This window comes from Sturnira hondurensis, unplaced genomic scaffold, assembly GCF_014824575.4.
Source record: "Sturnira hondurensis isolate 20B ecotype Veracruz unplaced genomic scaffold, ASM1482457v3 Scaffold0022910, whole genome shotgun sequence".
In the NCBI taxonomy this organism is placed as follows: Eukaryota; Metazoa; Chordata; class Mammalia; order Chiroptera; family Phyllostomidae; genus Sturnira; species Sturnira hondurensis.
The window spans coordinates 10416029-10439197 of NW_028095541.1; the positions used below are offsets into that span (position 1 = coordinate 10416029).

General features: G+C 44.9%; 1 long non-coding RNA gene across 1 annotated transcript; it reads left to right on the top strand.

The window, feature by feature from the left end:
• Positions 1–5966: 5966 nt before the first annotated feature.
• Positions 5967–22747, top strand: LOC118980551 (uncharacterized). The gene is made up of 5 exons (XR_005065129.1): positions 5967–6059; positions 7031–7118; positions 21295–21355; positions 21532–21995; positions 22656–22747. It is a non-coding gene; the product is annotated as an uncharacterized LOC118980551 (long non-coding RNA).
• Positions 22748–23169: the final 422 nt, after the last annotated feature.

Below are 23169 nucleotides of genomic sequence, written 5' to 3' on the forward strand. Positions count from 1 at the left end.
TCCTCCCATCTCAACCCCCTAGGGGGGGAAAAGAAGCAGAAAGGAATGGATCATATTATTTCTTTTGTTTCAGGTTCTCTAAGTAACCTTGGGTTCTGATTGCACTGTGTGTCAACATCATGAGGTCTCAATTCTTATCCTATGAGAATAGCCAGATCTTAAGTTTTAAAATTCCAGCTGCTCTTATGGGTAGGTCTATCAATTAAGTGTAGGCCATTTTCAAAGGTTGTCCATGTACACATTCTGCAGTTAAGTTCCGATGTGGCAGTTTAAACTTCTGCTAAGCACAGCATCTTGCCCACTTGTTAGCGTGAGTGTCCATGGTCCAACTGTAGGAGGGTGCAGCCAGGGGGCCCCCAAAAGAAGGATTTGTAATGGGGTCCAGAACTCAGAGTGTCAAGGAAATATTAAAAATATGGGATGTCCTCACCCCCACAAGTCTGAGCTGGGGGGATGGGATACATGGAGCAGAGCCATTGAGTTGTTTTGCATAGCAACAGTTTCGCAGATAACCTCTAGAATAGTCATTTAACATATCTATAACCTTTAACTGGATTCATAGATATGTTAAATAGCTGTGGCCATACTTTGAGCCAGGGAGAAGGGAGTGACTTCCACCCAAGATGTAACTGGGAGGCAATTCCCAGCCCCCTTTACAGCACCTGCGTGAGAGCTTGGAGATGATTGGCTCCATGCCATGAGGCCACGCCTGCCCAGACTCACTATGGTAGCCCAGTTAAGCTGGGAGGATCTGGGAGGCCTGGTGGGTGTAGCCAATTGTGGGAGTCAGAAATGGGGCTGCAGAGGAAGATTGGCTCGGGGATTTAAACGCAGACACGACAGCCATTGAGGAGAGAGAACCACAGGCTTTTGGCCAGAATGGGGACTCCTGCAGCCATGTGACAGAGAATCACCATGCGGCTTTAGCAAAGAGAACCATGTGGCTTTGGCAGAGAACTGCCATACGGCTTTAGCAAAGTATGACCACGCAACTTTCTATTTCTTTTCCTGAGATATGGTACCTTGGACTGGGCAAAGGGGGAGAGAAGGATTGTGTGTGTTTGTGGGTGTTTGAAGGGACTTTGGGATTTTGATAAAGACATTAAGTCATTACTCGTAAGTCTGTATAACTTGAATAAATAATTGCTTTCCTTTTTACCAGTCTCTAACAAGGAGAGCTATAATTCTCTGGTGAAGGGAAAGGCAAACCTAGTACAGGGGGACCCCAGGAGAAGTGGGGGTCAACTAGGTAATATTGTGGGCCCCCTTTCTCTGGTGGCCAATCCAGGAAAACCATGGGAGACTACATGTGCAGTAGCTTTACAACTACTTGTCGCAGTAAAAGCCCGCCAAAACTAGCCAGGAAGGGTCTGCCCTTTAAGACTAGAGTCCCTCCAGCCCATGAGGTCAATCTCTGCTTGGAGTTGGTCTGGTTCCATGTTCTTGGCCATAAACTCTGGGTGTTCGGTTCAATTCTTTGTCCTGATCACCAAGAACCTGGTTACTTGTGCCCATCTGTGACACAACCACATTTAATTCTATTTGTATATTTACCAGCTGTCTGATTAAAAACTGATATGTCTTCTACAAAGTGTATCACAGGACAAGGAGAAATACTTGGTGTTTTGTTTCCCAAAGACTTTCTGTTAACCCAGTTAATTTTTCTTAACAGGAAATCAAATGGACTTGGGAAATGATAAAAAGTATGCTATTAGGAGCCAAAGATGATGATAACAAGTAGAGGTCAAATATACAAATATACCCATGCAGAGTGACAGAAATAATACATTTTGAGGCATTTTCACAAAAAATTAACTTTTTAAAGAAGAAATTAAATTATATTTCTTTACCTGAATTTTCAGATGTAATCCACTTTGTAGAATATTTGGAATACTGAATTCCCCTCTAATTTTTATTATCAAATTAGACTTCTAATATTTCTCTAGAATGAGTATTGTGTCTAGAAAAATACAAAGAGCTCAATAATGCAACAAAATAAACCTAAAAAAGCACATATTTAAAGATAAGATCTTTTACTGATAAATTATTTAAAGTACTACTCAAAGTAACTTATGAATGCAAAGTAGTCAGAGTTGTTTTATATGTGACATAACAGCTAAGAACCTGAAAAAGAAAAGCAACAGGATAACAGAACAAAACAAATGAGAGCAGAATCACAACTTCTATCAAGCCTAATATTCTGTAAGAAGAAAATATATATACGAGTTGCGCTTGTAAAAGCCTGTTGTGGAAACTTAATAGCTTTTGGAAATGAGTGGTTAACCTTGGATAAAGCCTAAAGGAGATGCGGACATTTTGTTCCCAAATGCATCTGCGTAACAGCAGAGCACTCAGTCACCAATAGAATTGCCACTGAGTGAGGGTTATGCAGACCAGGTTGGGAAAGAAGAAACCTGGCAGGGAACTGAGGTAGGAGTCAGAGCAAACAAGATTGCAGCAAATGGCAAATGTCAGGGTACAGATAACAATCGAATACACAGGAATTCAATACAGGCTGTTTATGTGGCCTTTCTTCCCTGACTAGAAGTTCCACGTGGGCAGGGATTTTTAATTTGGTCACTGCCATATTGTTACCGAACAAAGGGTCCGAGGGGGGGCAATACTTGGCCCACTAAGGGATGCCAAAAACTGCTACAGAAAACAGGGGCCCCTCCCAAGGACGATACACTGATATCTATAGGGCTCTTCTGTCCACCGCCAATTGGAAAGACATCTCTCAATGCCAGAGATTTGTGAAAAGGAAACAAAATGTTTATTTAATGCTATTCAGGCCTAATGCCTTCCTTAAAATATCAAAGTCTTTAAGGGTATACACCTACACACACACAAACACACACGCACAGCGCTCCCTTCTCCCACTGTCCCAACTCCGGGTACCGTAAATCAGGAAAAGAGCACACATCCGTTTTTCAGGTCGCTGGCACGTGAGCTGTGTCGTCTGTCTGTCCAGGCAGGATCTCCAATTAATCCAAAGTCATGCGGCACCTTTCACTGGCAAGAGTTCTTTGTACTAAGTTCCAGTCAAAGTCTCTCCTGGTTTCCAGGCCACTCAGCCAAAGGGAGCACGCCAAAGCTGCGTGGGCCTCTTCTACCAAAGCCGCACTCCACCAAAAGCGCGTCTTTCTTCTTCACCTGGCCGCAGGGATCTCCATTCTGGCAAAGCCGCGTGGTTTTCCCTTTCACCTGGCCAAGAGGGGGGTGTGCACTCTGCTGAAACCCTGTGGCTCTCCCTCCTAATGGCTACAGGGCTCTACATCTTTCCAAAACAGCGTGGCTCTCCCCCTCACCTGGCCAAGAGGGGTCCTCTGCTAAAGCCACATGGCTCTCTCGCAGGCACTCTCTCAGAGAAGCAGCCCCCAATTCCAGCCTGGTTAGCCCCCACTCTGCTAAAGCCACATGCCTCTCTTGCAGGCACTCTCTCAGAGAAACCGCTCCCAGTTCCAGCCTGGGTAGCCGCCACTCCCTTCTCCCTGGCCCAAAACTTGGCCACAGCTATTTAACATATCTATGAAACCAGTTAAAGGTTATAGATATGTTAAATGACCATTCCAGAGGTTATCTGCGAAACTGTTGCTATGCAAAACAGCTCTCTGTGGCCCTGCTCCATTCCCCCCTTCCCCCAACTGACACCTGGGTCGGGGTGGGGGGGGTGGGGGTGGGGGGTGGGGGGGGTGAGGACTTCCTAATACTTCCTCCAATATTCCTGTACACCTTGAGCTCTGGACACCATTCCAAATCTTCTCTGGGCCCCCCCTTGGCTGCACCCTGTATCAATATCCCCAGCTTCTGGAACAACGCCTGGCTCACAGAAGTTGCTCCATAAATATCTGATGGGTGAAAGAACATAATCTAAGTTTTGAAAGACAAATTTGTTGAAAGAAATTAAGTTCCACAACTATCAAATGAACACCTAAGCATGCTATGTCATGTGCCTACATGTAACATGGAAATAACTGTTCTACCAGACTGCAATGTGACATGAGAATTAAAAGGTAAAATGTCAAGCCCCAGGGCCCCATTTGGGATTTCATGAGTCAAAATCCTGCCGAGAAACCCAAAATGTGGCCTTTGAAACAAGTTTCCAGGTAAGTCTCCTACATATCAACATTTGGATTCTCTAAGGAGGGCTTTGTAGGTAAGTAAAAAGATAAAATACAGAATTCTCTCTCAAGTATATCAGTAAGTAAAACCTCAAGGGTGAGGGAAGCTAATATTTAGAGTAATAACTGTGGGCCAGGGACTGTTGAAGATGCTTTCACACATAGTAATTTAATGTTCAGTAATCCAAGGAAGTAGATTTATTATATCCATTTTTAAGGAGTCAAGTTCCAGGACAATAACGAACTTGCCTAACCTTGCATAGCAAGTACCTACAGAGAGTACAAGCCAGGTTTAAGTCCTGAGGCCACGTGCTCCAGGAAGGACATTCCATGGCACCTGTGTTCAGGAAACATACATAGAGTTGGTTTCTGATTGGTTGAGTCTGTCAAGATGAATTTGTGGACATCGAGATTTTAATTATGAGTGTTTAGGCCTAGACCTAGAGTATCTAAATCACCTAACACTTTAATAATCATTTTTAAAAAATCATAATTTTAAAAAAAGGAGAATCCTGGGTAATATGGTTTGTTTAGGGCAGAACTAGAAAACTGAGGTGCACAGGTTGGGGAGGAGGGGACAACAGGAGGTACAGTCACATTTAACACTGGGGCTCTGCTCTGGCAGGGCAGGTGCTCAGGTCTCATGTTTCAAAGGAAGTCAAAAGCCCACCTTTACTGTATGAAACACCCTGATTTTTAAATATAGATAACTAATTCAAAAGTTTAAAAACACACCTTAAAGGTCCAATATGTCTGGAAAACCAGGACAGGCCAATGGGTTCCCAACGGCAACCTCTGGTCTGGATGGTACAAACCCCAGGAGTACAGCTGCAGGTGAACTGTGATGTTTAGTGAAAATGGTGCAGACCAGAGGTGTGTGTCTGCATCCTGCACACACGAAGATAGAGACTGTCACTACTGCTGATTTGATACAATACATCACACCATCTTTTGATTTTCTACAGATGCGTCAGATGTGGCCTGAAGGCCAAATTTGTGTAAACTGAACTGGGCCTTTCTAATAACTCCGCATTGCAGGGTTCCCTCATTCGGGTTTCAATCCTCAGTTGGCATTGATCAATGAAAAATTTATGATTCTAGGGCCTTTCAGCTCCTTTTAAAGGTAAATAGTGTAAACTGGGGGAAGAACTTCAGTTTTAGGAAGCAGCCCATACTACTTTATAATAAAATGCATTTGGAAATTTCCTAACTGGGACTTCTCACTATTAAAGAGTTCAGGCAGCTCTGTTTCCAAGCAGAACTTTCTCACACACAGAAAGACCTGCTATACTGCATGATATGACAGACGTGCTAGAACTAGCCTGTGAGGTTGTTTTTTAACATTACACGGTCTAAATAATTTTCCATTCTTCCAGTATTGGCACTGCTTTAGGAGACATTTTCATGTCTGTCATGGCAAGATTAAAAAGACCCCTCTCCTTCTGTGTCTTTATTTCTGCAATGTGTGTGCATTTAATGTTATCCAGAGGGCCGATGTTAACCGACTAAAGCAGATGTCATAATTAAGTCAAGTTCCTACAATGCACCGTCCCAAGTCTGACGTTGCTGAACACAGTACAGACGCATCAGCACCAGTGTGGACGAACTAAAAAGTCACAAGGATGGGCTACCAGGATTCCTTGTTTCAAGCCCTGACCAAAAGCCTCCAGGAAGTAAAGCTAGAAGGTTCTAATCTCATTTTCATGGCTATGTGTTTTTTATTGTAGTTTTCCACTGTAAGACGAAAAAGCAACAAAGGAGTCGAGCGGACTTTTCAGAAGAAAAGCCTCTCCTCTCCTGGAAGCGTGGCGGAGCCGAGTACCCGGAACTTCGTCCCCCGCGCGTTGCCGCCCCCTCCCGGGGCAGAGTGCGGCCGGGCAGAGGCCACGGGCAGACACTTTTTTTTGGTTGATTGTTTTAGGAAAGCTCCCAGCGGCGGTAGCTCCTGGGCTTCAAAGAAACTAAAGAACTTAAAGATGTTGCTTATCACTCGCACAACCTCCCAAGACTCTTCTCAGGGGTCACAATCGCCACCAGGTCCTCCAGCAGCCGATGGGGCTCTGAGCCTTCCCTCTCCTTTTACTACTTATTCCCCTCCCTTTCTCCTTCCCCCACTTCACTCCTCCCCCAGTCTCCCATCCCTTCCTTCACCACCCCCTCCTCTCCCTGCCATTTCCTCCGGCCAGGCTTTCTCCTCCCTCACCTCCTCCTGCCTCCCTTCCCCCACTTCTCCCTCTCTCACCCCCTCCTTCCCTCATTCATCCTTCACCTCTTCGCTTTCCCCGTCTCCTCGCGTCCCCACTTTCTTCCTTCCCACCTCCTTTACTCCACCTCTCTTCTTCCGCCGCCCAGCTCCCCCGCCGGTCTCCTATTTCCTTCTTCCCTCACTTCTCCCCGCCCCCCCATCTTCTCTTCCTACCTTCTCCTCCTGGCCCCACTCCTTCCTTTCGCTGCTTAAGGCCTTTAACCCTCGGCCACCTCCCCTGACCCCGTGGGCTACGGCGGGCGGCTCCCTCCCTCGATGCCGTACACAGATTTGGGCTAGCTGTGGCTGCAAGGCCCTGGTCAAGAATTTCGATGAGAAAGTTTGCCGGCAGCCCCATTGGCGGCCACGCTGCAGCCGGGCCTCCATACTCCCTTTCAGTCAGCTTGCGTCCGGGAGGCCAGCCTTATACAAGGGCTGGTGGATCCCACCCAGGGCCAGCGGTCTCAGAGGGCACGAAAAGGAACTGCGAGCTGGCCTGGGGAGGAGGAGAGGGAGGGGCGGAGGAGGAGATGGAGGGGCGGGGAGGGAGGTTAGAGCTTCCTGCGGCGCAGGCGCAGGTTTGGGTGCGGAGCAGGGTAGGTAGGTGTTACGAACTGGACAGCGGAGTCCTGGGGAAGGAAGTGGGTTGTATTTTTGTTGCCAGACATGATGGCCACTTCAAACTCGGTGGATCCACCGCTACAGCCTGAGAGCACAGTACCTTCTTCCCCAGGAGACGGACCCAATACGAAGTAGGTACTTGATTAAACAAAAACAAAAACAACTAACATGTAAGCCATTGTGCTAAGAACTTTGCCAAATTTGTTGCATTTAATCTTTGTAATTGTCAGGAGAGCCTTTTATTCTCATTTTACACATGTGGACACTGAGGCATGGGCAACCTAAGTGACTTGGCAGTGACTGCACACTTTTTAGGGGCCCACCGAGGACTCAAACCTGCATCTGCCTGGCTCCAAAGCCCACATTGTAATAAGTATTTGCTTGTGTGAAATAAAATGGTTTACCTTCAGAAACGGTGAAACTGACATCTTGTATGGAGGATAGGCAGGTTAGGTTTTGTGAACCCCGAGAAAGAGGGGGGAAAGACACCTACTAAGAAAGGCTTCTTGTGGCTAATGGAGCTCAAATGAAAAAGCAGAACTTAACTCGCTGGGTGGTTCAGTTGGATGGAGTGTCCTTCCACACAACCAAAAGGCTGTGAGTTTGATTCTGGTCAGGGAACAATGGGTTAGCCAAAAAGTTCATATAGTTTTTTTTTTTTTACCAGCTGCCTCTAGTAATGCTTAGTTGTCCTTAACTTCATTCAAGACAATTTCGTTGGATTGTAGTGTGACAGCATGCATTTAGAAAAACAACAAAATTGGTGAATTTTTGTGCATCCATCTTAATATTGAAGATGGAAGAAGATATATAACATTTTCAGCATGTTATGCTTGATTATTTCAAGAAAGGTAAAAACTGAAATGCAAAAAAATTGTGCAACCCCGGCTGGTGTGACTCAGTGGATTGAGTACCAGCCTGTTGACTGAAAGGTTGCTGGTTCAATTCCCAGTCGGGGAACATACCTGGGTTGTATGCCGGGTGCCCAGTTGGGAGTATGTGAGGGGCAGCTGATCTATGTTTCTCTCCTCTTCTCCTTCCTTTCTCCTCCCTATAGAAAATTATAAGAAATAAAATATACAAAAAATGCAGTATGGAAAATGTACTGTGACTGATTGAACATGTCAAAAGAAGTTTGTGACGTTTCTTGGTACAATTGACATTTTGGCCAAGTAATTCTTTGCTGTGGGGCTGGTTTATCATTGGAAGATGTTTAGCAGCACCCCTGGCCTCTACCGACTAGAAGTCAATAGTGGGAGATAGTCGACGTAGTCCAAATATCCAAATCAATAAAGTTGTTGGTGAAAATGAAAAACGTATCTTTTGTTTTACAGGAAGAAATATACGAACTTTTTGGCCAACCCAGTAGTAGGTTGCAGGTTTGATACCCAGTTGGGACATGTATAGGAGGCAACAGATGGATGTTTCTCTCTCACAGCAGTGTCTCTGTCTCTCTCTCTCTCTGCTCCCCGGTTCCTTTCTCTCTAAAGTCAGTGACCATATCCTTAGGTGAGCATTAAAAAACAAACAAAGAAAAAAAAGCAGAGCCTAGCAAGCAACTCTACACAGGGGCCTCTTATGCAAACTGCACTTCACAGTTGCACTAAAACTGCTTGCCTGTATTGTGTTTCTGCCCTCTGAAACAACCCTTATAAAGGAGTTCCTGGAGTCTTATATAATTCAACCAATAGGACCAAAGGCTTTCCTCATTCAATCAGAGCTGCGCAATACTAACCAGTCAAGACAGTATCTTTTGGACCAGTCAAACTGTAAGGATTTGGAGTCTTCATTTGCAAGTGCACTTAGTGGGTGACTCCTTTCCATATAAGGCAGCTTCCCCCTGGCTTAAATAGAACACTTTCCTGTGAAGACAGAGAAGGTTGACTCTCCCTTCCTGAGTTGAAATACCAATCAATATCCTGCCAGAGCCTACCACCGCAGAGCAGAGCAGAGCTGTCTAGCCAGGGAGGTGCCTGGCCCCAGGGCTGCCTCACCACTGTGATGTTTCACAGCCCTCATAGCCATGAGCTGTTCCACAGCATGTACAGTATCACAAATGAGCTATTTTGCATTGAATAAAGTTTTCTACATTGTGCCCCAAATTCGGGATTCCTGTTGGATTGAATTGGTGCCAACGACCATGGGTTGACAGTTTGCAGGTAGGTAGATGCTCAAAGTTCTCCTAGACTTGAATCTCACTTGACTATCTCTAGGACAAATCAGTACATCTCTACCTTTCAGGATGTAACATCCTGAGGCTTTTCATTAGCAGGAGCCTGAATCCTGCTAATGAGGAATTCCCAGATGGGAACTAAGGAGCTATTGTTTCTATTAACCAAAGTCTCCTGTGGTTCTTTAGGGAAATAAATCCCCAGAGCCCTAGGTTGGTAACCCTGTGCAAAATTACTGGTCTATTCAGTAGGATTTTTAAAGGTTTCCCCAAATTCCCATTCTGCTACAAAGGAATATACAGTTGTGAGGGGGCAACAAGGCAAGTTAAACTTGAAGATTTAGTGGGACCCTTGCAACAAACCCAGAAATCTCTGTTAGAATATGAAGAAAACGGAAAAAACTGGGATCTTTGGTCCCTGTGTTATTTTATAAGGTGTTCACTCTGGAGACTATGGAGATGGGTGGTCTGTGGTGATGGCAATGGGGCTTCAGTTCAGCATGGGTGTGAATTCCTTTCCTGTTTATTCCCAGAAATTATAAAAGCACACCTGGTGCTGTTGGGCCTCTCCAATAGTTTTTTTTTTTTTTTTTTCCTGAAGGTTTCAAGATACCACTGAGGATGTTTTTGCTTAGTAGCTATTTTTACTACCACTCAATATCTACACTCCTAAGTCACCAGAACACACCCTAGTCCTCACCCAAAAATGAAATGAATATTTGACAAGTCAAGCCTTCTAAGAGAAGCAATGGGAAGCCCGGTTCTGAAATACAGTGTTGTTCGCGTGTTCCAACAGAGTGCAGATGCCCTAGTGTTGAAGACACTGTGTGTGGGTAATACCTCAGGGTGCCTTCTGTCAGTTCATTTATTTCTAAACCTTGTACAGCTGCTCTGTTGAAAAATCCCCTACAGGAGCACCAGGAAGTTACCCTGCTGGTTATCATTATTCCAGTTTTATAGGTGAAGAGCCAAAACCACCAAAAATGGCTTGTAATGACCTGACACCCAAACCTTGTGGGTGAGTGAGGTAGCAGGCCTGTGGCTCCTTAGGTGGACAAGCAAGTGGAGAAGAAAACAGACCCCCTACCATGGAAGGGGACTCAGGGGTTCCAGGCAGCCCCTCCACGCAGAATTGGGCCAATTTTTTCAGGGTGGCCAACTTTCTGGAGAATCTTGTTATCATGACAGCCTGATGGTAGTGGCTGAAGCCCAGGCTGCCTCTTCCTTCAGGTACCTAAATCAGGCTTTCCTCGTGAGCATGAGGAGTCCTGGTGGCTGGCCAGACAGTCTTCTCCCGCCTGCAGGCCACCCTAAAGAGGGAAAGGGAATCATGTTATTCCACATAAGCACAGACACTGCAGTGTCTGAAACTGACAACCCACCTGCCTCCCTGAACAAGTATGACGGCTCAGAGTAGGCCCCTCATCTGGCCCTTGGAGCTCTCTGCTGTTTTCAGGCTGCCCTGTCTGCAAACAGATTTACTGCCACGCACCAAGCCCCTGTCCTTTCCTGAGACACAATGGGCAATGCAGGTTTTGGCCTTCTGACCACCCACCCATGAAGACACTGTGTGGATCTCAGGTACAGCTCTGGGGCCAGGCACCCTCAAGCCTTGGATGTGGCAGAACAGTGAAGGAGGCACTCAGGCCTTTCAGCACCTTTTAAATCTTCCCAGGCAGAGCCACTTACTTCCTCACACTCAGGCTGCCACTGGCTCTGTCACCAGAGATGAAACCCAAGTCATAAAATCAGATGAAGTTCTGTGTAAGTCTTGCTAGCTCACAAAGATTGTAGAAAGTTGAAGACAAAAGTTCTACCCCCTCACTTTGCAGCTGTAAAGACTGAGGCCAGGGTGTGCTGATGACCTGACTCTCACAGCTGTTCTGTGGCAGGAGTCGCACCAGCCTCCCAGAGCTGTGGCATTACCTCCTTGCTGTCCCCCTTGTCTACAGCACTACAGCATCTTTTGACTTCCAAAAACAGCTATGAAGAAATTAGTCCTCCAGCTTCTTCATCTTCGTGTTCCTAGCTGATTAAAATTGGCACTTTTGAGAGTGCGTGGCCCCACCAGTCACAGAGGGCCCGTGCTCTGGGGAGTGCTGATTGACAGGAGTGGGAAGCAGGCGGGTGACTGAAGGCCTAATCGCCTGCCTCCACCCTGGCACCTGGGGGTATCTATCATTCAAGCAGCTGGGTTTGTGCCCTAGGCAAATACCAGCCCACGGACAGAGTCTGTAGTTAACTCCAGTCACCTGATTGTTGGCCCTCTGGGAGGGAAAGCTGGAGGAAATGCCATTTCATCGGCTCATTGGCCTGGGATGGGAAGCTGTTTGGGCCCCACAGAAGCCTTCACAGTGTCAGTAATGCAAATTCAGCACCTACCGTGTGATCTCGGGCCTTTCAGGGACTGCTGAAAAAGCAGAGAAAAAGTCAGAGATGGTTCTTGGCTTTGTCTTTGCCTTTAGTTAAGACCCCTTGGTCGCAGATAATCAGCTTGGGCTTGAGAGAATTATATGTGTAAAGCAGTATCTCATGAGGCTCAGGGACAGATGGCTACTGGGACCCCAGGCAGGACTCCTTCTCCAGCTTGGCTTCATGTGTCTCTCAGCCACCAACCTTCCCTCCTTCTTCTCTATGATCCTCAACAACTACCACCGTTCCCTGTCTGACCCTGGTGACTGGCCATGCTCAGACCAATACCAGATTCCTGGGGGAGATATTTTTTTCCAATGCTCAGGACAGTTTTTGAACTCATCAACTTTGATATCTTTTAGTGCTTCTGCTGTTTTTCGTTTCACCTCTTTCACATTAGCAAAACGTTTCCCTTTGAGGACTTTTTGTATTGGGGAAACAAACACACAAAAAAGTCACTTGGGGCAAGATTGGGTGAATAGAGAGGGTGGGGCACAGGGGTCTTGCTGTTTTTGGTTAAAAACCACTGAACACTCAGTGAGGTGTGGGAAGGTGTGCTTGTAAGTCACCCATCATGAAATAGGCAAACACATCGAAAGAGTCTTCAAAAAGAATTCACTGAAGCTGAATGCAGCCTCTCACAACACCACCAGCTGGCACATGGATACAGGTGGGTTCCTAGAGTGCTTGCTTAGTAGGGGAAGTCTGTACTACAAGTGGCCTGCCCTCCAGAAGATAATTCCTTTTTGGGGGGGTTCCCCCCTCATTTATATAGGTAGGCATGAAATACATTTACATATGAATATAGATAGGTATAGATCTACAAAAAATATAACTAAAAACTGTTAACACTAAAAAAAAAACACACAAAAAAAAACCCCAAGAAAAAACAGGTAGCCATTGAGCAGAGTGACAAAAGATGGATGGGCTCTAATTCCAGGCCTGGACCAATTGTTAAACTTCGCTCTGCGCTTTAATATTAAAGGCAAAGAAAAAAAAATATTACAAATGAAATAGCTATTATTTATTTTAAAAGTATAAATATTGAGAATAGTGGTTCTCAAAATACAGTCCAGGGACTCCTGGGGTCTTTACAACTAGTTTACCTCTCTCAGGACCCTTCTGTCATGAGTGTACAGTGGCGTCTCTAGAGGTTCCATGGCATGTCATGTGACCATAGATTGACTGCAGAAGCAGATGCGAGAATCCATCTGACTTCTACTAAGCCAGACAGTCAAGAGATTTGCAAAAATTTTAAATAATGTCACTCTCCTCACCGTTGTTGATTTGGAAAATATATTTTCACAAAACATTAATTATGGATTTATTACTGTTATTTCAAATGAATTAATAAACATTTAAATTCTTGTTTTAATTTCTAATGTGGTAAGTATTCATAAATATATCCTATATAAGCAAAAACTCTTTGGGGTTCTCAACAGTTTTTGAGAGTGTAAAGGGGTCCTGAGACCAAAATGTTTGAGAACCGCTGATCAAGAATATTAATATTATTTATGCATCTGAGATGGTGATTTTTGCCCCAAAAGTTCCTCCCTAGAAGGCAATGTTTACCTCTACATTTGATCCTATCCAAAACTAAAGTTGTCAGGAATAGATGAGGTATCATTTTGTACACATATATTCACTTATTCCTCATTGTATCTGTTCCAGAAATACTCATTGAGCACCTGTTATGCATATTCCAGGTATTACACCAACTCTGTGAATCTAATCAGGGGCAGGACAGACTGATCCCTGTCCCCATGGAGGCTGTGGTGTGGTTCCCCAAGTCCTCATTAGGACTTGAAAATAATTCAGAGTCCCTGTAAAACTAGATGGAAACCTCTTTCGTTTACAAGCTACCAGTTACAAAAAAATACTATTCAACCCTCAGCCACCTCCCCTGCCCCCCCCCCCGGGCTACGGGCGGCCCCCTCCCTCGGTGCTGTACACGGATTTGGGTTCACTGTGGCGGCAAGGCCCTGGGTATTTTTACTGAGGCTGAAGATCTGAGGTGAAAGAATTTCCTGGCAGCAGGACATCACATGTCAGGTATTGGATTTACTGGTAATTTAAGCTATAGCAGCCCTTGTCTGTAATTATTGTTTAAATGTATGAAGTGTTTTAGAGAAATTGAGTATCTACATTAGAAAGTATTATATTTGTATTACAAAAGGACTTTCACTTTGGAAACACTGGACTTATAAAGGAAGTACTGAAATCAATAATATTATTGATTGAATGATTGATCAGTTCATTGTATACTTAAAACATGATTCAAATAATCACACTTGACTCATAATTTTGTGGTGACGTGTATAGTGCATTTTATAGGAGGACAAAGTTGTCTGGTAGAAGTTACAGTAAAAAACAAGGAAGCAAGCTTCTAGGTATAACCAGTGCCTGATATTAGGTGAGCCTCAAGCCAGGAGGAAAAGTCCAGGGCGGGTAAAAGAGAGGTATCCAAGAAAATATAAACTACAAGGGGTAAGCAGAACTTAATTTCTTTGTTTGACATTTCTTCTAGCATGGTTGGGCAAGGAGGTCAAGGCGATACATATAAATTTAAGTATTACATTAGACAAAAATCTTTTATAATGTCCTGTTAATTAATGGAGAGATATAGAGTAAATTAGATTGCTTTGCAGCTGGTTGAACAATCACTTCCAAAATCTTGGTAATGGATCCATTTTAACTTTGATGGATGTCTCTATTGACTTGCCCCAGGCCTCTATCTTCGGCCTTACTCACTCAGCACAATATTGTTACAAGTGATACCCTGCAGAAGTCAGCCATGACAAAGAGGGAAAGAATAGCTTTTATATCAAGGTGCTAGAATCAGGGTCCAAAAGTATTTGTAAACACTGGGACAATGTGCCAGGTCTAACAGGATAAAACAGGGTAGTATCCACCATTGGGCCCAAAAAAATCCATCCAAATTCAGAACGTTTGAAACTGGCATGATTAAATGGAGCCAGGATGAGGCAAATACAAAAAGGACTATATAAAGACTTTGTTATAATCAGGCCACTGCTTGGTTTCCTGAAGCTCCATGACTTTAGTAGGTGTTGGGCCATGGGTCAGGAGGATGAAGGTGGGGAACAAACTCAGATGAGGAGTGTGGTTTAAGAGTGTAATATGTGAAAAAAAAAAACCAATACACTCAACAAATGGCTTCTTTAAATGCTCCAAGAGGGGTCCCAGATTGTGTTAATAGAAATACTATGTCCAGAAAAAAAAAGAAGTTAGGCCTCACGGGGAATATTGGAGGCAATTCTGGGTTACTCCCTTTTACATACACTGAACATTTAAATGTGGAGAGAAGATAGCAATTAAGATGAAAGCAGTCTTGAAATCATGTTCTCAACATCCATGTTCTCAACTCTGCAGAGTGTGGCCCTGTCAAGGCCTCGTGACTCCTGGCTACCTCTCAAAGCTCACTTCTGACCTTCTCCTTACTGACTGTCTCCACTTCAACCATACTGACTTACCTGATACTGCTCAAACATCAAGTATTTATCTTGGTAGGGCCTCTGCTCTCCTGCATATATTCACATGTCAACAGTTTTATGTCAACAGGGAATGTGTATCATTATCACAGAGCTAAGAGGGATAGAAATGTACCTAATTTTTCTTATTAACATGTCAAATGTGCTCACCAGCCTTATAAATAATTATAAGTGTTGCTTTCTGAGTATCACTCTAGATAAGACATGGCATCTAGTCCAAGGAGAAGGATTTTACTACTCAGGGGCTGAATTGTCATCAGTTTAGCTTGTGTGGCAGGAATTATCCCGGTACAGACAGGCAGACAAAAGAGTAAACAAGACTCCGGGATGTTGTTTCAATGAGGCAAAAGTTTTCTTTTTTGAAAAGAACACTCAATGTTTAGTATTAACATAGAGCTCAGAGAACACAAAGGTCTGTGTATTTTTATGTTGAAACAAACAAAAAAACATAACACTGTAGACGACTCTGTGTTTCCCACTCAAAGGAAAGGGGACAAAATATCAGTGTGGAGAGACTCCAGCTGCCTCCCAGCTAATATCTCCAGTGTGGACTTTCTCCCATGGTCCCGAAACAGGCCGGGAACAGAAACACGGACTGAAAGTATGTCATGGGAATCTGTGACTGTCTGCAAGGCTATGTGATGAGATTTTTGTTGCCTAGACATGTCAGAGGTTGGAAACCCACGGCTTGTGTTCTGGTAACCTAACAAGTAGAAAGTTTTCCCTGAAATTCTGAATTTTGAAAATTTACTTCAAAGAGCCCAAACATAATTTGAAAACAACAATAAACAAACTGAGCTGTTTGAAAGCTACATAAAGTCTGACTGAACCTTCTCTCTCTCCTAGAAACAACCAGATTCTAGAACACAGTTTCACGAGAAGGGGAGAAAAGTACAATATATGGTTGTTTGATATTAGTTCCCAGGAGACAGCACTCTCTCAGCACCAGAGAGTGGTTTTCCTAAGGAAAATGGCTTTCCTTTGGGTCTGACCCAGGGCTTCCACCAGGGCCTCACTCTCCGAGTTCATCTTGTGCCTTCCAGAGTAAATCAGTGCAATCAAGACAACTAAGTATCAAAGCAATTCCATTGCAGTTTCTTGTTGATGCTTCACTGGCCCCCAATCCCCACTGAGCTGCCAGCTGCCTTAGGACAAGGACACATCTCATTTGCCATTGTATCTCCACGCACGCACCTCAAACAGCCCCAGTGTCGAATGTGACTGAAAATGAAAAGCTCCAAAGGAACACAGGTGTACATTAACCCTCTTCAAACCCACAGCACAGATCGCATGGCTTCTGGAGTTTTCTTCTGCCAAATTGCCTTGGCTTTTCAAGGCAAGGCACCAGTGGTGCATTTTGTCACCTGAAGACTCATTTCCTGGTAGTCCGGGCTTGAGGGCAAGGACTGAGTCCCGGTTCACCTGAATCTCCCATACAGTACCTGGCACCCTGCAGGTGACCGGCAAGCGTGTTGAATAAAAGAATACAGTGATGGCTATTGGCCCCGCTGGAGCTTGGCGGGCTGCTGTCATTGCCCAATAGACGGGTCCCTTTCAAAACAAGACATATTAGGAAAGTGGATTTCCCTGAAGGGAAAAGCTGTGGGGGCAGCTAGCCTTTTTTCCTACTGCTATCTGGGAGGGTAGGGGAGGAGAAACTGGGGACAAAACTTCCCAGAGTCGTGGTCCTGCCTGAGGTCTTAGCGGGATCAGGCACTCCCGGCTCGGCTGCTTAGATGATGAAAGCCCCAGAAACGGGAGCCGGCAGGTTTGGCGGCAGACAGGCGTTTCCTCCCCATGTGACGAGGCGACTCCGAGCGCTGCCACCAAGTGTCTCAAAGGTGAGGAGGCACACCGTGGCCACAGAGGCGGCTGCCCATCCCGCAGCTCCTCCTCGGGGCCTCCTTTTGGCGACTCTGCCTGGGGCTCCGCCGCCAGGAAAGAGACACCTGCCGGTGGAGTGCGGCAGTGCGGGTCTCCGTGGCCCTGGCGACATGCAGGCCCAGCCCTGGGGCATGGGAGGCCAGGGAGGGGCCCGCAAGCGGGTTCCCGTTCTTGGCAAGTGGGTTCGGAATTACACTTCCAAGGGCACGATGTAATCTCGTCTTTGCACTTTCTGTGAAAGAGTGTAAAACGGGCAAAAATAGTCAGGTAGAGGAGAGTCCATATGTTCCCTGCCTTGGCCCTTCTCAACATCTTCGGCCAGCGAGGCCCCCACACCTGCTGTTCCCTGAGCTGCCAGGCCAAGAGAACACAAGAACAGACCCCAGACTTACAGGGTCCTTGAAAGGGAGGGCAAAACCTCACTAGATTTAAGTTCAGGTAGGTCAGCCAGCCCGCTGGTGGAAACACTTACCCATGCTCTGTTTCAGGCAGGGCCCCCAAACCTGCACAGAGGAGGGAAAATAGAGGGAAATTTGGTAAAGTAACTGGTCAATACTCTTCGAAAGTGTTAAGGTTATAAAAATCAAGAGAAGTCTGAGGAACTGTCACAGATTCAGGAGACTATGGGAGAAATATTTAAATCCAATGTGGGATTCTGGAGAGGATCCTGACCCAAAGGGGACATGAGTGCAAAACTGGGTTCCTCTGTTAATAGGATTGCAAGGATGATAGTGTCCTGGTTTTGACAATTGCACTATGGTTTTAATAAGTTATGTGATTAATACTAGGGGAAGCTGGGTAAGGATGTCTTACTTCCTTAAGGCTGCTAAACAAAATGCCACAGATTGGGTGGCTTACAAAAACAAATTTATTTCTCACAGTTCTGAAAGTTGGAAGTCTGAAATCATGGTGCCAGCAGATTCTGTGTCTGATGAGGGGTGCTTCCTCGCTCATAGATGGTGCCTCCTTGCTATGTTCTAAGAGCTAGGGAGCTCTCTGGAGCCTCTTTCGTAGGGGCATTGATCCCATTCACGAGGGCTTCCTCCTCAGGACTTAATCACCTCCCAACATCCCACCGCCCAACATCATAACATTGGGCATTAGGATTTCAACGTACCAATCTCAGGATGACACAAGCATTTAGACCATAGCAAGGGATATGTGGAAATCCTCTGTGCTATTTTTGCAACTTTCCTGTAAGTCTAAAATTAGTTCAAAAAAAAGTTTAAAAACAGAATGTATTTTTGTATATGTGAATTAGGGGTGGGCAGCGAGTGGTTCATGATGTAAAATAGGGTGAATTGTGGTGAAAAAAGTTTACGAGCCACACTGTGTGGGTGTAGAGGGCATGTGGGCCATGCAGTGAGGGCCAGGTCCTGGAGCTGAGGTCCCAGAGGATTCTGTGGGTGCTGTTGGGGAAGGTGAGACACTGCCGAACACACGCTGTGGTCAGTGAGGGGGCTGGGGTTGTCATGGTGCCACCAGGCAGGTAGATATAGGCCTCAGTTCAGCTGTTTGACAGTGGCTGTGGATTCCGGATGGGGGGTGAACTCTGACCCCAGCAAGTCTGAGAGGTGAGTGGACACTGCGAATGTCACAAGGCTATCCTGTTATCACCTACAATATCCACTTTGGAGGAGGTTACACACTAGAAAGTGATCCCATGCAGCCTAGGGGAGTTTGATAGTCTCAGTTGTGTTAATTCTTTGATTTTTTTTTTTTTTTTGGTGGGGGAGGTGGAATGAGAACCTAATTTCAGGTGTCTGTTTCATAATCTGTTTCACAACCAGAGTTATGATTTGAAGACCTATTTCAAAACTGAAACTTCTCTCAGTCCTAAAAGCCCTAGGCAGATAAGTGTCCTTCTTTCACTAGAAAATCTTTATGCAACCTGGAGGAATGGAAGATTCTGGTAATTCAGTAACTTCTAACCTGCCTTGCAGATGTATTGAGTTAGAGCGGTGATTCTCAACTGAAGGCAGTTTTGTTCCCCAGGAGACATTTGACAACATCTGTGGACACTTTCACTTGCCACAACTCTGTGTGTGTGTGCGTGCGCTACTGGCCAGGTGGGTAGAGGCCAGGGATGCTGTAAACATCCTGCAATGCACGAGACAGCCCCTCTGTCCCATAGCACAAAATCACCAGCCCCAAATGTCAAGGATGCCCAGGCTGAGAAACCCTGAGTTAGAGAAGGTGAAAATGGGAAGTCAGTTTACATCCAGGAGAGTAGCCTGGGTGCTTTTAACAGAAGTAGGGTATTAAACTTCATTTCTTGGCTTGATTTCAAGTGGATAATTATAACTTGTCTACCTAAAATTTACACTTCACTTTTAGCTGGTATCTGCCTCCAGTTTATGTCTAAATGGGCCCAGTGTGATTGTATTCCTGACAACAGGGCGACCTTCTGTGCCTGAGTCAGTTACAGGCCAGCAGTGGGCAAAAGGGTTGGTCTTGAAGCGGTTTGAAACCTTTGGGGGATAAACAGCACTAAAATGAGAAACTCAGTACATCATTGTCATGATTAATTATTAGTAATATTTCAGCACTCATTCAGCCACTCTAAGCATCCCCACAGGATTGCTGTTAGTACAAAGGTCAAGATCAGATTCCTGACCTTCGGTCCAACCAGACGCAGCCCAGAATTAATATGTGAGCCTTTAAAACCAAGGAGCGAAGGCTCTGCAGTCTTGGCGCCTGCTCCCAGCCTCTGGGAGAGGCAGCACCAGCAACACCCAGATTCAAAGAGAATCTTCAATCTTCTATTTGTACTCACTGTCCCAAATTTAGAGCAGAGCAGCACATGCTTGTCTATTGCTTCAAGGCAAGAGCAAATCTTGAAGGTATTAAATAGACTCTTACTTAAGAAAACAAGACAGCCCAGAAAACGTTCAGGGCAAGGCTTTGCCTCTCCCTTTCCTCCCTTTTTAAAGGCTATGATCCACAGGAACAAGTATAAAAGACACATGGACGAGAACTAAGGGGGGTGGAAATGGGAGGGAGGTGGGGAGCAGGGAGTGAGTGGGCTGGGATGGGAGTGAAAAACAGAAAACTGTACTTGAACAACAATTAAATAAAAAAATGTTGGAACTTGAAAAAAAAGTAAAGGCTATGATCCTTTAACATGGCAAAATTTAAAACCAGAAGTCAGCTACCTACTGATCAACAAACCAAATAACTACCTTTCTATAAGCCACACAGACTAGTTTGTGAAACTGGATTTTTTCCCAAATATTTCTACATTAAACAAGCCTGAACAGCTACAGACAGGTATAAAAGGAGCAGGTTGGGCTTTCTTTTTTTCTTTTGTAGGGTTTATTTTTGGAGGGAGCAGGGTTGTTCATTTTCCCTAGGACTTCTGTACTGGGAAAGATAGTACCAGTCTCATCTGTAGTAGTCTTGACTTCTGGCAAAGTGTAACTTCAGGAATTGTGAATGGTGGTGTATGTTGTTTCTTTGCCCGACATGTCTTTCTTTAAGTAGGTTTGGAATGGAGACTCTCCTACCTTTTGTATATGGACAAGATTCCACTGACTTCAATTTCATTTTTTAGTAGCTGACTCATCCACACCCTCTTGCTTAGTTCCTTAAGAATATTATGAAGGTGCTAACTGAGGTGAGAGGCAGAAACTTAAGCCAGGGGGCAGAGTTTGTCTTTGCAAATCAAACTGGTATATTCTGGACAAAGCCTGAGACCCTGGCTCCTGGTTGGGAAGAATCACAGCATAATATGTGTTAATATTTATTGGCTGTTTAGTAGGTGCCAATGTGAGTCCAAGTTTTCCTGTGGAATGGCTCATCTAAGCCTTGCCACACACCTTAAGGTGGGTGCTACTTGTAGCCTCTATTTTAAAGATGAGGAAACTGAGGCTCAGAGAGTCCAGATATTTTACCCAAGGTCATGGAGCAGAAAGGCTCCCCTGGAATTTGAAACAAACCATCTGTATCTAGAGCCCTTGCTCTTGACCTGTTCCAAACAAGCAAACAAACAAATAAATAAAATAAACCACAAATAAGTCCTGGCCAGGTGGCTCAGTTGGTTGGAGTGTTGTCCTGTACACTAAAAAGTTGCAGGTTTGATTCTCAGTCAGGGCATGAACCTAGGGATGGGTTTGATCTCTGGCTGGTTGCCTCTCTTGTACAAGAGGCAACTGATTGATGTTTCTCTCTCACACCAATGTTTCTCTCTCTCTCACTTCCTCTCTCTCTGAAATCAATAAACATATCCTTGGGTGAGGATTAAAAAACATAATATTAGCATATAATAACTAAATAGTTTGTTTTTTAAAAATATTTTAAGCTTTTTTCACAATTATCACCTCTTTTGTTCAGGAGGCGTGATGGTGACTGCAGTGTTGGAAGGTGTCTCTTCATAAAGTGAACTTTGGAAATGGTGAGACACAGTCACACACACTCTCTTCCCAGTGCCACACCACAGAAGGCCGACTTGAGCAAATTCCGTGCCAGAGAGACCACTTGTTTATCCTCCTCCTGACCAAGACAAATTTAGATGGTGGGTGTTTTAGGTTTTCTTTTCATAACACTTTTTCTTTTTCTACACTTTTCCAGAACAGGATGCAATGGATACCCTTTTGAAGTTTAACTACACCTCTGGCCTTGCACCACACGGAGCGTTTTACTCGTGGCTGTGTTTCTGGAGGCCAAAAGCACAGCAGGAAGGGCATGTTCATCTTGGAACTGATACTCGAGAAGTGAGTCCCTCCTTTGAACATGGCCTGAGATGTATCACCACCCGACCTGGGAGTCCAATCTTGAGTACATAAGGGGTGAGTATAAATTTTAACAGTAAAAGGGAGCAAAAAGCCATTAATTTGGATGAAAGCTGATGAGGCAAAGTACAGCCATCTATCATTTCTTCCTGTTTCAGTACACATGTGCCCCTCTGCTGCCTCCCCACTCACTCACAGTGGGGGAGGATCAGAATAGTTACCAAGTCACCGCCTTCCACAACGTCTGTTCTGGCCTCAAGATGGCCTTTCTGCATCAAGTTGGAAATGGAACAAGCTGATAAGGTACAGATATTCTTTGCTTATGAGACATGTGGCAACTTGTTGGCATGGGCTATGAGGCCCTTTGAAATTGGTTTCCAGCCTTCGTGTCTAGCTATAGCACCTGCCACTCTCTACCTTGCAGCTATACCAGTGTGCCCCCTTTTACTCCAGGTGAGGGACGAGGCAAGTCAAAGCCACATTTTAGTCTTCTGAGGACTGCTTTCCTACTTCCTCTAGGCTGCATCTTTAAGCCTTAGAAACAAGACTAGGATGAGTGCTGTGGTCCTAACATGACCAACTTGGAAAGCTCAAATCTGCAAGAGACATGGAATTTAAGGTAGGAGGCATTTCATGCCTCTGCTCAGTCCAGCTGTGTGGCTCCCTCATCCCGGGATGCCTTTCTTTCTTTATCTCTGGAATTATATTTTTCTTTCAATATCCAACCATCTTCCAGAAAGAAACTTTCCATTCATGCTTTACTTGTTACCTTCTAGGCCCTAATCATGTATAAATACCTTAAGCACCATCACAACCTTAAAGGCACAGGTCAGGTGTTATTGATGAATCTGAGCTCCCCTGAGTACCCTGTGCTCAGCATGAGGACAGCTCTTCCCATCCCTTCATCTTCTTGAGCTTCTGGGGATCAGGGCTGACCCCCTCTCATGTTTCTATTCCTCACAGCACTCAACAGTTTCCATCTAGGTGCTCACTGTGTGTTTGGGGATTGAATTTCATGTAACAACCAGCACTCATGTTAACCGGATGAACACCACTCTTGTAGAACTCCAAAAGATACGAGAACCTGGGTAAGCTTCACAGTTAAGACTGAATGGTCTGTCCATAGTGGGCCCATGAGAAGGGCTGCACATACCCTGGAATTTCCCAGACAGTCTTGGATTGAAAGATTCTATCTTCCTCTGTGCCTGTGTATATTGTATTAATCTTACACTAGAAGTTCTAACTTGGGACTCAGAAAATAACAATGATTGCTTCACATGGACAAAACCAATGGGGAGGGTGGAAGCAAGGGAGGGAGGTGGGTTTGGCTGTGGTGGCAGGGAGTGGTGGGGGGAAAATGCAGAAAACTATAATTGAACAACAATAAAGTAATTAAAAACCAATGATTGCTTTATCTGTGGAACATCCAGAATAACAAAAATAATAATAATAATCCACCCAAATGAGTCAAACATTT